This window comes from Leucoraja erinacea, chromosome 17, assembly GCF_028641065.1.
Source record: "Leucoraja erinacea ecotype New England chromosome 17, Leri_hhj_1, whole genome shotgun sequence".
Lineage (NCBI taxonomy): Eukaryota > Metazoa > Chordata > Chondrichthyes > Rajiformes > Rajidae > Leucoraja > Leucoraja erinaceus.
Window position 1 is genome coordinate 2,100,280 of NC_073393.1, and position 13,505 is coordinate 2,113,784.

The window sequence follows — 13,505 nt, forward strand, 5'->3', positions numbered from 1 at the left end:
AGGGTGGTGGAGGCAGGTTCTCTGGATGCTTTCAAGAGAGAGCTAGATAGGGCTCTTAAAAATAGCGGTGTCAGGGGATATGGGGAGAAGGCAGGAACGGGGTACTGATCGGGGATGATGAGCAATGATCACATTGAATGGCGGTGCTGGCTCGAAGGGCCGAATGGCCTACTCCTGCACCTATTGTCTGTTGTCTATTGTAATGCCACGATTATACAAAGCACATCCAGAGGTGGCAGTAATTTAATTTAAGGTGACCATGTTGTCAACATCTCAGAGCCTTGAGTCTGTGTCTCTTCTTCATTGCTTTTAATTGAGGCAGATCGGAGTAACAATCTAATTCCCAAAAGATTTGTTGTCTGAACGTTCTTTAATAAGAATCCATCCATAAGACCAGGCTGACTTCCATCACATTTGAACATTTCACATCAAATACTTGCAGTTATTTTTTAGATGAACCTGACATTGATTGGACTTTTTTTGTTGTAGATTTAACTTTGAAGGGCACTGTGGAATGAGATCAGCGTGTTCAAACAGAAGGGAGCCTGGCTTTGAACAAGGCCTTCAGAACTACACAAAGCTAACGATACAGAGAGAAAGATTGGCTGCCTTTAGGAACATTACTGCTGGATATTAATTTATATTGAACTCAGGCACAAATTTCTGGAGTAACTCAGCGGGACAGGCAGCATCTCTGGAATCAAGGAATAGTTCGAAGCCCTTCATTCATAATTTATATTAGGCAAAGTAGACTTGATGGGCCGAATGGCCTAATTCTACTCCTATCACTTATGACCTTATTATGGCATAGATAGATAGATTCTTGATTAGTGCGGGTGTCAGAGGTTGTGGGGAGAATGGGGTTAGGAGGGAGAGATAGATTAACCATGAATGAATGACAGAGTGGGCTTGATGGGCTGAATAGCCTAATTCTACTCCTACCCCTTATGACCTTATGATAGAGTCTGTGTATGGACATGTGTCACTTAACATGATCATGGTGATAACATGGAACTTGCTAGTCAGTTGTGATTTACAGTGGTTTGGTTTGGTTTAGATGAGAGGTACAGCTTGGAAAGAGGCCCTTTGGCCCACCAAGTCCATGTTATCCCACTTTCTCATCCACTCCCTGCACACTAAGAGCAATTTGCAGAGAGCCTATTAGCCTTCAAACTCGCACGTCTTTGGGATGTGGGAGGAAGCGCGTGCAAACTTCACACAGACAGCACGAGAGGTCAGGATCGAACCCGGGTCCCTGGTGCAGTAATGCAGCTGCCCAAACCCGCTGCACACTCAGTGGGTTTTCATTTGATTTTGATTTGAAGGGTTACTATTTCTGTAGACACTTTATTTTGGTGAATTTCAGCCAAGCAACTCGGTGAGTTGATAAATCTGCTCCGGGGGAGGCTGGAAAAGTAACTTTCGCTGCAGGTAAAGATAATCGTACTCGAGTTTACGATGTGCATTACTGGGTCAAAAACAGCAGGTGATTTTGCAATATTAAAGGCAAAGTGGAACCACCAAGCTGTAGGCAACATAAACGTTACAGCAGGGCATGAAAGCAAAAATAATTACTTGCGAACAGCTCGATTGGCAACTTTAGAACGTTATATAGAAATTAGCAGTTGATAGCCCACAGACTATAGATAAAGCCAGCATTCCTCGTGTGAATTCATCTACCTGCTTGCATTCATTATCATTATCTTTTAGAGACAGGGGATGAAATATTGTAACTGGTGCTAAATCATCATTTAATGGAGCAACTCAAGATTGTTAATAAAATAATGTATAATATTCTACACTTTACATCAATAATCATTTACATGTTTAACAGAATATATCATTTAGCAAAATATATCATCTTCATATTTCATCTTGAGGTAGCATTTAGCAATATACAGGAGTGTTGCGTAATGGTTATGCACTTAAATGATGGAAATGGTCCATCAACAGACAACTGTTTTGTCACTCAAGATGAAGTGTTCTGGATGTGGAAGATAATTTATACACCGTACTGCAGTCAAATTAGACGTCTCTGTCAATCCATGGCTTCGGGATTTTACATGCACTGTAAATGAAGCACAGGTGACAAGGTTGAAGTCTGGTTGCTTTTGACAGGGACTGGTCGTTGATGGACAGAGACTGGTCATTGATGGACAGGGACTGGTCATTGATGGACAGGGACTGGTCATTGATGGAAAGGAACTGGTCATTGATGGACTGAGACTGGTCGTTGATGGACAGGGACTGGTCATTGATGGACTGAGGCTGGTCATTGATGGACAGGGACTGGTCGTTGATGGACTGAGGCTGGTCATTGATGGACAGGGACTGGTCGTTGATGGACTGAGGCTGGTCATTGATGGACAGGGACTGGTCGTTGATGGACTGAGGCTGGTCATTGATGGACAGGGACTGGTCATTGATGGACTGAGGCTGGTCATTGATGGAAAGGAACTGGTCATTGATGGACTGAGGCTGGTCGTTGATGGACTGAGACTGGTCGTTGATGGACAGGGACTGGTCATTGATGGACAGGGACTGGTCATTGATGGACTGAGGCTGGTCATTGATGGACTGAGGCTGGTCATTGATGGACAGGGACTGGTCGTTGATGGACTGAGGCTGGTCATTGATGGACAGGGACTGGTCATTGATGGACTGAGGCTGGTCATTGATGGACAGGGACTGGTCATTGATGGACTGAGGCTGGTCATTGATGGACAGGGACTGGTCATTGATGGACAGGGACTGGTCATTGATGGAAAGGAACTGGTCATTGATGGACTGAGGCTGGTCATTGATGGACTGGGACTGGTCATTGATGGACAGGGACTGGTCATTGATGGACTGAGACTGGTCGTTGATGGAAAGGGACTGGTCATTGATGGACTGAGACTGGTCGTTGATGGACAGGGACTGGTCATTGATGGACTGAGGCTGGTCATTGATGGACAGGGACTGGTCATTGATGGACAGGGACTGGTCATTGATGGACAGGGACTGGTCATTGATGGACTGGGACTGGTCATTGATGGACTGGGACTGGTCATTGATGGACTGGGACTGGTCATTGATGGACAGGGACTGGTCATTGATGGACTGAGACTGGTCGTTGATGGAAAGTGACTGGTCGTTGATGGATTAATGGTGAATGAAACCATTAATTGAGGCTGCTGTGACTAATCTATTACCTTGGCCTGCTTAGACACAAAAAGCTGGAGCAACTCAGCGGGTCAGACAGCATTCACAAGTTCACAAGTTATAGGAGTAGAATTAGGCCATTCGGCCCATCGAGTCCACTCTGCCATTCAATCATGGCTGATCTCTGCCTCCTAACCCCATTTTTCTGCCTTCTCCCCATAACCCTCCCTGTAGACACCCTTAATAATCAAGAATCTGTCTATCTCTACCTTAAAAATACCCACTGACTTGGCCTCCACAGCCCTCTGTGGCAATGAGTTCCACAGATTAACTCAAGAAGTTCATCCTCACCTCCTTTCTAAAAGCGAGCTCTTTAATTCTGAGACTATGACCTCTAGTCCTGGACTCTCCCACCAGTGGAAACATCCTCTCCACGTCCACACTATCTACGCCTTTCATTATTCTACATGACGTTTCCGGTCGAGACCCGTCTTTAGACCCGACCCGAAACATCACCTATTCTTTTTCTCCAGAGATACTGCTTGAACCGCTGAGTTACTCCAGCTTTTTGTGTCTATCTTCGATTGAAACCAACATCTGCGGTTCCTTCCTGCACCTTGCCCTGCTTCATGGATAGTTGTCGCTCCAATCTGAAATTCACTCAGGCTGATTTAGATGAGGCTCCCAAAAAAATCAAATCATTGAATATATATATTCCGTGGCCGATTTGTATGAACTTCACCCTGAATCAGAGCGCAGCAAATGATGTCCTGCCCAACTACCAATATGGGCTCAGCTTTGCAGCCAAATACATGTTTTTTTAAGAAGAAGGAGTAAGCCATTAGAATGGAGACGAGGAAACACTTTTTCTCACAGAGAGTTGTGAGTCTGTGGAATTCTCTGCCTCAGAGGGCGGTGGAGGCCGGTTCTCTGGATATTTTCAAGAGAGAGCTAGATAGGGCTCTTAAAAATGGTGGAGTCAGGGGATTTGGGGGGAAGGCAGGAACGGGGTACTGATTGTGGATGATCAGCCATGATCACATTGAATGACAGTGCTGACTTGAAGGGCGATTGTCTATTGAAAGGCAGGAGCTACATTTGTTCTCAAACCCATATGAATATCTAAGCATCTCAAACAAATATCAAAACTGCAAACTTGAGCTCTCCCTTTACTTAAAGTTAAGAAAGACATTGAGAAAAGTTCTAAACTAAAATGATAGATAATGGAGACAGAAATGAAACAGAAACAGGGTGGGTAGGGTGGCACAGCGGTAGAGTTGCTGCCTTACAGCGCTTGCAGTGCCAGAGACCCGGGTTCAATCCCGACTACGGGTGCTGTCTGTACGGTGTTTATACGTTCTCCCTGTGACTACGTGGGTTTTCTACAGGTGCTCCAGTTTCCTCCCACACTCCAAAGACGTACAGGTTTGTTGGTTAATTGGCTTGGAATAAGTGTAAATTGTCCATGGTGTGTGTAGGATAGTGTTACTATGCGGGGATCGTTGGTCAGAGTGAACCTGGTGGGCTGAAGGGCCTGTTTCCGTGCTGTATCTCTAAACTAAACTAAATAAACTTTACTATGGGCATTCAGCAAAGTCTCAGATGATGCAGTGGTTTAAGAATGAGTAAAACCCCAATTCACACGATCACAGCTGGAGACAGATGCTGAGCTAATTCACGTATCTTCCAATGATTACTTCTGTGTCAGCGTTCGGTGGGTCTGTCCAACTGATATCTTCACAGATGTGACTCATTCTAAGGTGAAGAATTAATGAGAAAAGCACAAATAAAGAGTCAACCTGCACAGACAAAGCTCTCAATTTCATTTGGCATTAAATAATTCATCACAGCCAACAAAGGTTATGTATTGTCTAGGAAGGAACTGCTGGCTTAACCCGAAGATAGACACAAAGTGTTGGAGTAACTCAGCGGGACAGACAGCATCTCTGGAGAGAGGGAATGGGTGATGTTTTGGGTCGGAGTCTGAAGAAAGGTATCACCCTGAAATGTCACCTATTCTTCTCTTCAGAGACGCTGCCTGTCCTGCTGAGTTACACATTGTCTATCTGTGGAGGGATTGGACAAGTTACATTTCAGATCAGGAACCTTCTTCAGACTGTGAAGAATTACTACCTGAAGAAAGGTCATGACCCGAAACTTCACCTGTGCTCATTCCCTCCGTAGATGCCGCCTGGACCGCTGAGATCCTCCAGCACTTTGTAATTTGCTCAGGATTCCAGCACCTGCAGTTATTTGTGCCTCCATTCACTCTCACCCTTCCCATATATCGCAGTCTCGTAGGCAGGCTACACCAGTCCAAGTTACTATCTGTTTCCATACAATTACAGAATTTGAATTTCTTATTTAACATGATTAGAAGAAAACAATAAGTTTACATCTGCTCAAGAAAGCATCTAATTTCTTCCTGCAAATCACGATTTACAACATGCCATTTGTAACATCTGGTCTAGTTTGTTGTGTCGCATTGTTTTGCATTGTGTGCATTGAATTCTTTGTGTGAAGTAAACTTTTTCTGCTCAGCTCTCTCCGATTTGTTTTGTCAGCTCCTGTCAGGTTAAACAGTTCCAACCTGACACAATTGCTCAGTTGCTATCTCTCGCACAGTGTTTGTTTGTTGGTGAGACCCACCTGATATCCTTTAGCGTCATAGAGTGGAAACAGGCCCAACTTGCCCACACCGACCAACATGTCCCAGCTACAGTAGTCCCACCTGCCCGCGTTTGGTCCATATCCCTCCAAACCTGTCCTATCCATGTACCTGTCTAACTGTTTCTTAAACGTTGGGATAGTCCCAGCCTCAACTACCTCCTTTGGCAGCTCGTTCCATACACCCGCCACCCTTTGTGTGGAAAAATTATCACTCGGATTCCTATTAAATCTTTTCCTCTTCACCTTAAAGCTATGTCCTCTGGTCCTCGATTTGCCTACTCTGGGCAAGAGACTCTGGGCATTTACCCGATGAAGAGTCAAGAGGGTTTTATTGTCATGTGTCCCAGATAGAACAATGACATTCTTACTCGCAACAGCACAAGAGATCTAGATCTATTCCACTCATGATCTCTATAAGCTCACCCCTCATCCTCCTGCACTCCAAGGAATAGAGTCCTAGCCTACTCAACCTCTCCCTTTAGCTTGGGCCCTCTAGTCCTGTAAACATCCTCGTCAATCTTCTCGGTACCCATGCCAGCTCTTAATATCAATGATAGACAAAAGTGCTGGAGAAACTCAGCGGGTGCAGCAACATGCATGGAGCGATGGAAATAGGCAACGTTTCGGGACGAAACCCTTCTTCAGACTGATGTAGGGTGAGGTGGGGGGGGGGGAGGGAGACGGACGAGGAGAAGAAAGGAGGAGACAGCAAGGGCTACCGGAAATTGGTGATTTCAATGTTTATGCCGCTAGGGTGCAGACTGCCCAAGCGGAATATGAGGTGCTTAATATTAATGAGATCATTGCCATTGTAAATTTACAGTAACACTCAATTCTAGCAAATTGCAACAGCAATGTCACCAAATACATTTAAATGCCTGTTTTAAAAAAATATATACTGAACTCTTTTTTGTTGCTTATTAGTATCACCCCTGGCATCGGGAAGAAGGTGTAGAGGTCTGAAAACTGTCAAGTCCATGTTCAAAACTGTCAAGTCCATGTTCAGGAACAGCTTTTTCCCTACAGCCATCAGGGTGTTAGAAGGGTCTCGACCCGAAACGTCACCTATTCCTTCGCTCCATAGATGCTGCCTCACCCGCTGAGTTTCTCCAGCATTTTTGTCTACCTTCGATTTTTCCAGTATCTGCAGTTCTTTCTTAAACGTAAGTATTTCATTGTGTTTAAGAAGGAACTGCAGATGCTGGAAAATCGAAGGTACACAAAATGCTGGAGAAACTCAGCGGGTGCAGCAGCATCTGTGGAGCGAAGGAAATAGGCAACGTTTCGGGCCGAAACCCTTCTTCAGACTCAATTGTTCTGTTTGGGAGATGTGACAATGAAACATTCTTGACTAAAAAAAGTGATTCTATCAAAGTCTTTCTATAACTGGTCATGCGGAACCAATCCATTACCAGCTTTGTAGCATTTCTGCACCAATTCACACGGGTGTCAGAGGCATACTGTTTTTATTCATTGGATTAAGATAATGACATGGTGTAGGGTTTTTTTTCAATCAATTATAAAGAAAGGAAAGTTCAGAAAACTCAACTTCCAATCTCAACATGGTTTGGTCCTTTTCTCTCCGAATAATGAATAAGGTTCATAATTTAGTTTTCAAGAGTTGCGCTCCACAACATGCTCGGCACAGACATTGTGGACCAAAGGGCCTGTTCCCGTGTGTTTACTCTCCCATGTTTCACACTCAATGTTATCAAAGAAAGCCGGGGCGTCACGGTGGCGCAGCGGGTAGAGTTGCTGCCTTGTAATACTTGCGCGCCGTGGACCTGGGTTCGATTCCGACTACGGGTGCTGTCTGTACGGAGTTTTTCTCCGAGATCTTCGGTTTCTCGCAAAGATCTTCGGTTTCCTCCCGCACTCCAAAGACGTACAGGTTTGTAGTTTAGTTGGCTTGGTCTATGTATAAATTGTCCCTAGTGTGTGCAGGATAGTGTCAGTGTGTGGTGGTGATCGCTGGTCGGCACGGATTCGGTGGGCTGAAGGGCCTGTTTCTGCACTGTGTCTCCAAACTAAACTAAACTAAACACTGCAAGAAATGCTGGCTTGCTCGATGTCAGTGGCTCATGAACCAGCCAAACACAAAGTACTGGAGGAGCTGAGCAGGCCAGGCAGCATCTGTGGAGAGAATGGACAGATGGTTTTTGAGGTCAGGTCACAGGGAGAACATGGGAACTCCACACAGACAGCACCTGAGGTCAGGATCGAACCTTAGTCTCTGACGCTGTGAAGGCAGCTACCTGCTGCGCCACCATGCCCCCCTGTGAGTTGGTCTCTGGAGAGCTCATCAAAGATTATTTTGTAAAGATGTTCTAGTCTTCGTTAGATTGAGGGGAACGTACACCTCTGTGATTTAACTGCGTCCAATCTCGACAATACCCCATCTTCATGATGCTCGACACCAAAGACATTTTGAACTGAATTACGATTAATTTCACAAAGGTCACAACTTGATCCTGAACCAATTGTGTTGTTTGACGATGCTCATATACAATAATCTAAACGTGAAGCATGATTTATGTGTTCCATTTATTCCATTGACACTTTAGTTTAAAAAATATATTCACCAATTTAATATTAAAAAGTTGTAGTTGAGTGGAAATGTCTGACCGCCATATTTACTGCTGTAATTGCTTTTACATTATAGGGGAAAATACAGAATTACTCGATAATGCTTTCACTTTGAATATATATTCCTATATTCTGTGGCAATCGTACATCACTTCATTTTTTTTTACAAAATTACAATTATGGAAATGACTAGCAGTCGGCAAAAGGCAAATGAAAGTTTATCGCTGGGGCAGGAGCCGAGTCGACGGAGTAGAAAGCAACATGTAACTTGCACCAGGGTCCAAATGATGATGAAAGAATTGGGTCGACTGGGCTTGTATTCATTGGAATTTAGGAGGATGAGAACTTGTCCTAGTGTGGGTGTAGGATAGTGCTAGTGTACGGGGTGACCGCTGGCCGGCGAGGACTCGATGGGCCGAAGGGCCTGTTTCTACATTGCATCTCCAAAGTTCACCAGGAAACGCTGCCTATTTCCTTTGCTTTTCATAGATGCTGTCGCACGCCGCTGAGTTTCACCAGCATTTTTGTCCACCTTCGATTTTCCAGCATCTGCAGTTCCTTCTTAAACAAGCTGCCAGAGGAGGTAGTTGAGGCTGGGACTATCCCAACGTTTAAGAAACAGTTAGACAGCAACACGGATAGGACAGGTTTGGAGGGATATGGACCAAGCTCAGGCAAGTGGGACTAGTGTAGATGGGGCCATGTTGGCTGGAGTGGGCAAGTTGGGCCAAAGGGCCTGTTTCCACACTGTATCACTCTATGACCCTGTGACTAGCAACGTGCAGGGTTTCACCCTGAGAGCGTTGTTGATGCCAGCGTCCATCACACAATGGCAGTGGGAATCATTACACTTCAAGTGCCTGCACTTCTATAGATTGTGCATTAGAGTCTCATCAGGAGCAACTGCAAGCAAACAAAGGAATATTGACACTCTCTGATTTAGAAAGTAGGTGCAGGAGTAGGCCATTCTGCCCTTCGAGCCAACATCACCATTCAATATGACCATGGCCGATCATCCAAAATCAGTACCCCATTCCTGCTTTCTCCCCATATCCCTCGATTCCGTTAGCCCTAAGAGCTAAATCTAACTCTCTCTTGAAACCATCCAGTGAATTGGCCTCCACTGCCTTCTGTGGCAGAGAATTCCACAGATTCACAACTCTCTTGGTGAAAAGGTTTTTTCTCACCTCGGTCTTAAATGGCCGACCCTTTATTCTAAGATTGTGGCCCCTGGTTCTGGACTCACCCAACATTGAGAACATTTTTCCTTCTGTTGTCCTATGAAAGTTTCCCAATCCCCTGGCTTCGGGCTACTCTTTGCTGTGTTATACAGGTTGTTCAGCCCACCGAGCACGCACCGACCAGCGATCTCCGCACACCGGCACTATCCTACACACACTAGGGACCGTCCAATTTCTGATCTGGACCCGAAACATCACCCATTCCTTCTCTCCAGGGATGAGGCCTGGCCCGCTGAGTTACTCCAGCATTTTGTGCCTACCGACAATTTACGGAAGCATGTTAACCTACAAACCTGCACGTCTTTGGAGTGTGGGAGGAAACCAGAGCACCCGGATAAAACCCACGTGGTCACGGGGAGAACGTGCAAACTCCGTACACGCAGCACAGAATGGAACCCGGTTCTCCTGCGCTGTAAGGCAGCGAATGGTATGTTAGCTTTCATTGCAAAAGGATTTGAGTATAGGAGCAGAGAGGTTCTACTGCAGTTGTACAGGGTCTTGGTGAGACCACACCTGGAGTATTGCGTACAGTTTGGTCTCCAAATCTGAGGAAGGCCATTATTGCCATAGAGGGAGTACAGAGACGGTTCACCAGACTGATTCCTGCGATGTCAGGACTGTCTTATGAAGATAGACTGGATAGACTTGGTTTATACTCTCTAGAATTTAGAAGATTGAGAGGGGATCTTATAGAAACTTACAAAATTCTTAAGGGGTTGGACAGGCTAGATGCAGGAAGATTGTTCCCGATGTTAGGCAAGTCCAGGACAAGGGGTCACAGCTTAAGGATAAGGGGGAAATCCTTTAAAACCGAGATGAGAAGAACTTTTTTCACACAGAGAGTGGTGAATCTCTGGAACTCTCTGCCAGAGGGTAGTTGAGGCCAGTTCATTGGCTATATTTAAGAGGGAGTTAGATGTGGCCCTTGTGGCTAAGGGAATCAGGGGGTATGGCGAGGAAGGCAGGTACGGGATACTGAGTGTGATGATCAAACCATGATCATATTGAAAACCCGGTGCAGGCTCGAAGGGCCTGAATGGCCTACTCGCAGCACCTAATGGAACTATCTTTGCGCTGTAAGGCAGCAACTCTACCGCTGCGCCACCGTGCCACCGAGGTCTAGCACAGTGTTCGATCGTGATGGGTGGGAATGTAATGAAGCAACTTTAAAATCCACACCCACAATAGAAGGTGGCATGACAAGGAAATGAATCTGTTACCGTGGTAACACACATAAACTGAAAGCAAATATTGCCACCCAGAATTATAACAGGCAATATTAAAATACATATTCAGTAAAGCATCAACATTTCAGGAGTGCTGCAAATGTCCGCACGCATATAAATAGGAGCTGGTATACATTTTTAACCAGCCTTATTGTTTTGCCCCAGGTATAATATATAGGGTTGAGGAAAACATTGATAAGAGTAAGCATTTTGGTGAACAATTGATTGAAATATGCAAATATTCAAAATACAATCAATCATATTGCAATATTCACAACTTTGATGAATTCAAATGTGATTAAGTTATAATCCATTCATTTTGTACCTGGAGACAGAATGTGCGTTAATTAGATTTGTAGCCAGCAGCAATTATATATTTTTTGAAGACAGTAATGATGTTTTTTTTTCATGGTCGTATTCCACAAATACAACCCTCCGTTGTGTGCTTGGATAAGCAACGTAGCCACAGAGTGCTGGAGTAACTCAGCGGGTCAGGCAGCATCTGAGGGAACATGGATAGGTGACGTTTTCGTTTCACAGAGCAGCTGTGAGAACATGGAAGGTGACGTTTCAGAGTGCTGGAGTAACTCAGGCAGCATCTGTGGAGAACATGGATAGGTGACGTTTCACAGAGTGCTGGAGTAACTCAGCGGGTCAGGCAGCATCTGTGGAGAACATGGATAGGTGACGTTTCACGGAGTGCTGGAGTAACTCAGCGGGTGCAGCAGCATCTATGGAGCTAAGGAAATAGGCAACGTTTCGGGCCGAAACCCGGAAGGTTTTCGGCCCGAAACGTTGCCTATTTCCAGAAGGTTCGGCCCGAAACGTTGCCTATTTCCTTAGCTCCATAGATGCTGCTGCACCATAACTCAGCAGGTCAGGCAGCATCTGTGGAGAACATGGATAGGTGACGTTTCACAGTGTGCTGGAGTAACTCAGCGGGTCAGGCAGCATCTGTGGAGAACATGGATAGGTGACGTTTCACAGAGTGCTGGAGTAACTCAGCGGGACAGGCAGCATCTCTGGTGAGAAGGAATGGGTGACGTTTCGGTTCGAGACCCTTCTTCAGACTGAGAGTCAGGGGAGAGGGAAACGAGAGATGTGGAAGGGTAGGGTGTGAAGAATAAGAGATCAAAGGAACAAAGGAAAAAAAGACTAGGTCATTGTCAGCATCTCTGGAGCGAAGGAGTAGGTGACGTTTTGGGTCAAGACCTTTCTTCAGACCTGAGATGTCACCTCCTCCTTCTCTCCAGAGATGCTGCCGGTCCCGCTGAGTTACTGCAGCATTTAGTGTCTATCTTCTGTGTACGCCAGCATCTTCAGCTCCTGCCTACACATTTAATCTATCAATTTTCTGCCCAGAGAAAATAAATCCATCAGACATGGTACTGAGGGAGTGCTGTAGCACTGGTGATAGTTTGTTGTACCAATAGTGATCGTGTCTTGTAAATGAAACATATAACACTACGCTCACGTCATTCCCAGCAGGACAATGTTCCAAAGATGAACAGGGAATATATTCCTGGAGCCCTTACTCAGATTATCACTTCACAAACACACAAGTTATAGGAGTAGAATTAGGCCATTCGGCCCATCGTGTCCACCATGACTGATCTCTGCCTCCTAATCCCATTTTCCTGCCTTCTCCCCATAACCCCTGACACCCGTTCTCATCAAGAATTTGTCTATCTCTGCCTTAAAAATATCCACTGACTTGGCCTCCACAGCCCTCTGTGGCAATGAGTTCCACAGATGAACTACGCTCTGACTAAAGAAGTTGCTCCTCACCTCCTTTCCAAAGGAGCGCTCGTTAATTCTGAGGCTGTGACCTCTGGTCCGAGACTCTCCCACCAGTGGAAACATCCTCTCCACATCCACACTATCTCTGGCTTTCATGATTCTGTATGTTTCAATGTGGTCCCCCCCCCCTCAACCTTCTAAACTCCAGCGAGTACAGGCCCAGTGCTGTCAAACGCTCATCATATGCGAACCCACTCATTCCTGGGATCATTCATGTAAATCTCCTCTGGACCCTCTCCAGAGCCAGCACGTCCTTCCTCAGATATGGGGCCCAATCACTTAATGAAACAATATTTCATCAATGTTGTCAGGACCCTGCTTTACATTAAACGAATGCTTGGTTTTATGCCTTAAAAATCTTGAAGGCACTTCAAAAATGTTTATTGGCTGCAAGATACGTAGAGACACGCTGAGACCATTAGGGACAATATATATTGCAAGTTCCTTCTTGTAGTTCTGGAGTTAAGAGTCTTTTGGGGGGGTATAAAATCTTGAAGATGATGGATAGGGTACATGCACTGAGTCTCTTACCCAGAGTAAGGGAATCCAGAACCAGAGGACATAGGTTTAAGGTGAGAGAGGAAAGATTTAATAGAAATCTGAGGGGCAACGTTTTCTCACGGGGGATGATAGATATATGGGGGTGGGAGATTGCAACCTTCACGTGGTCCGCCCTGCTTCGACGAATGCAATCAACCTGGCGTGCACAATCAAATAGAACAAGGTGTCTGACCACTTTAGGCTGTGCACGCCATACGCAAGAAGATAGATAGATATATGGAACGAGCTGCCGGAGGAGGGAGTTGAGGCAGGTTTAATAACAGCATTTAATAGACAC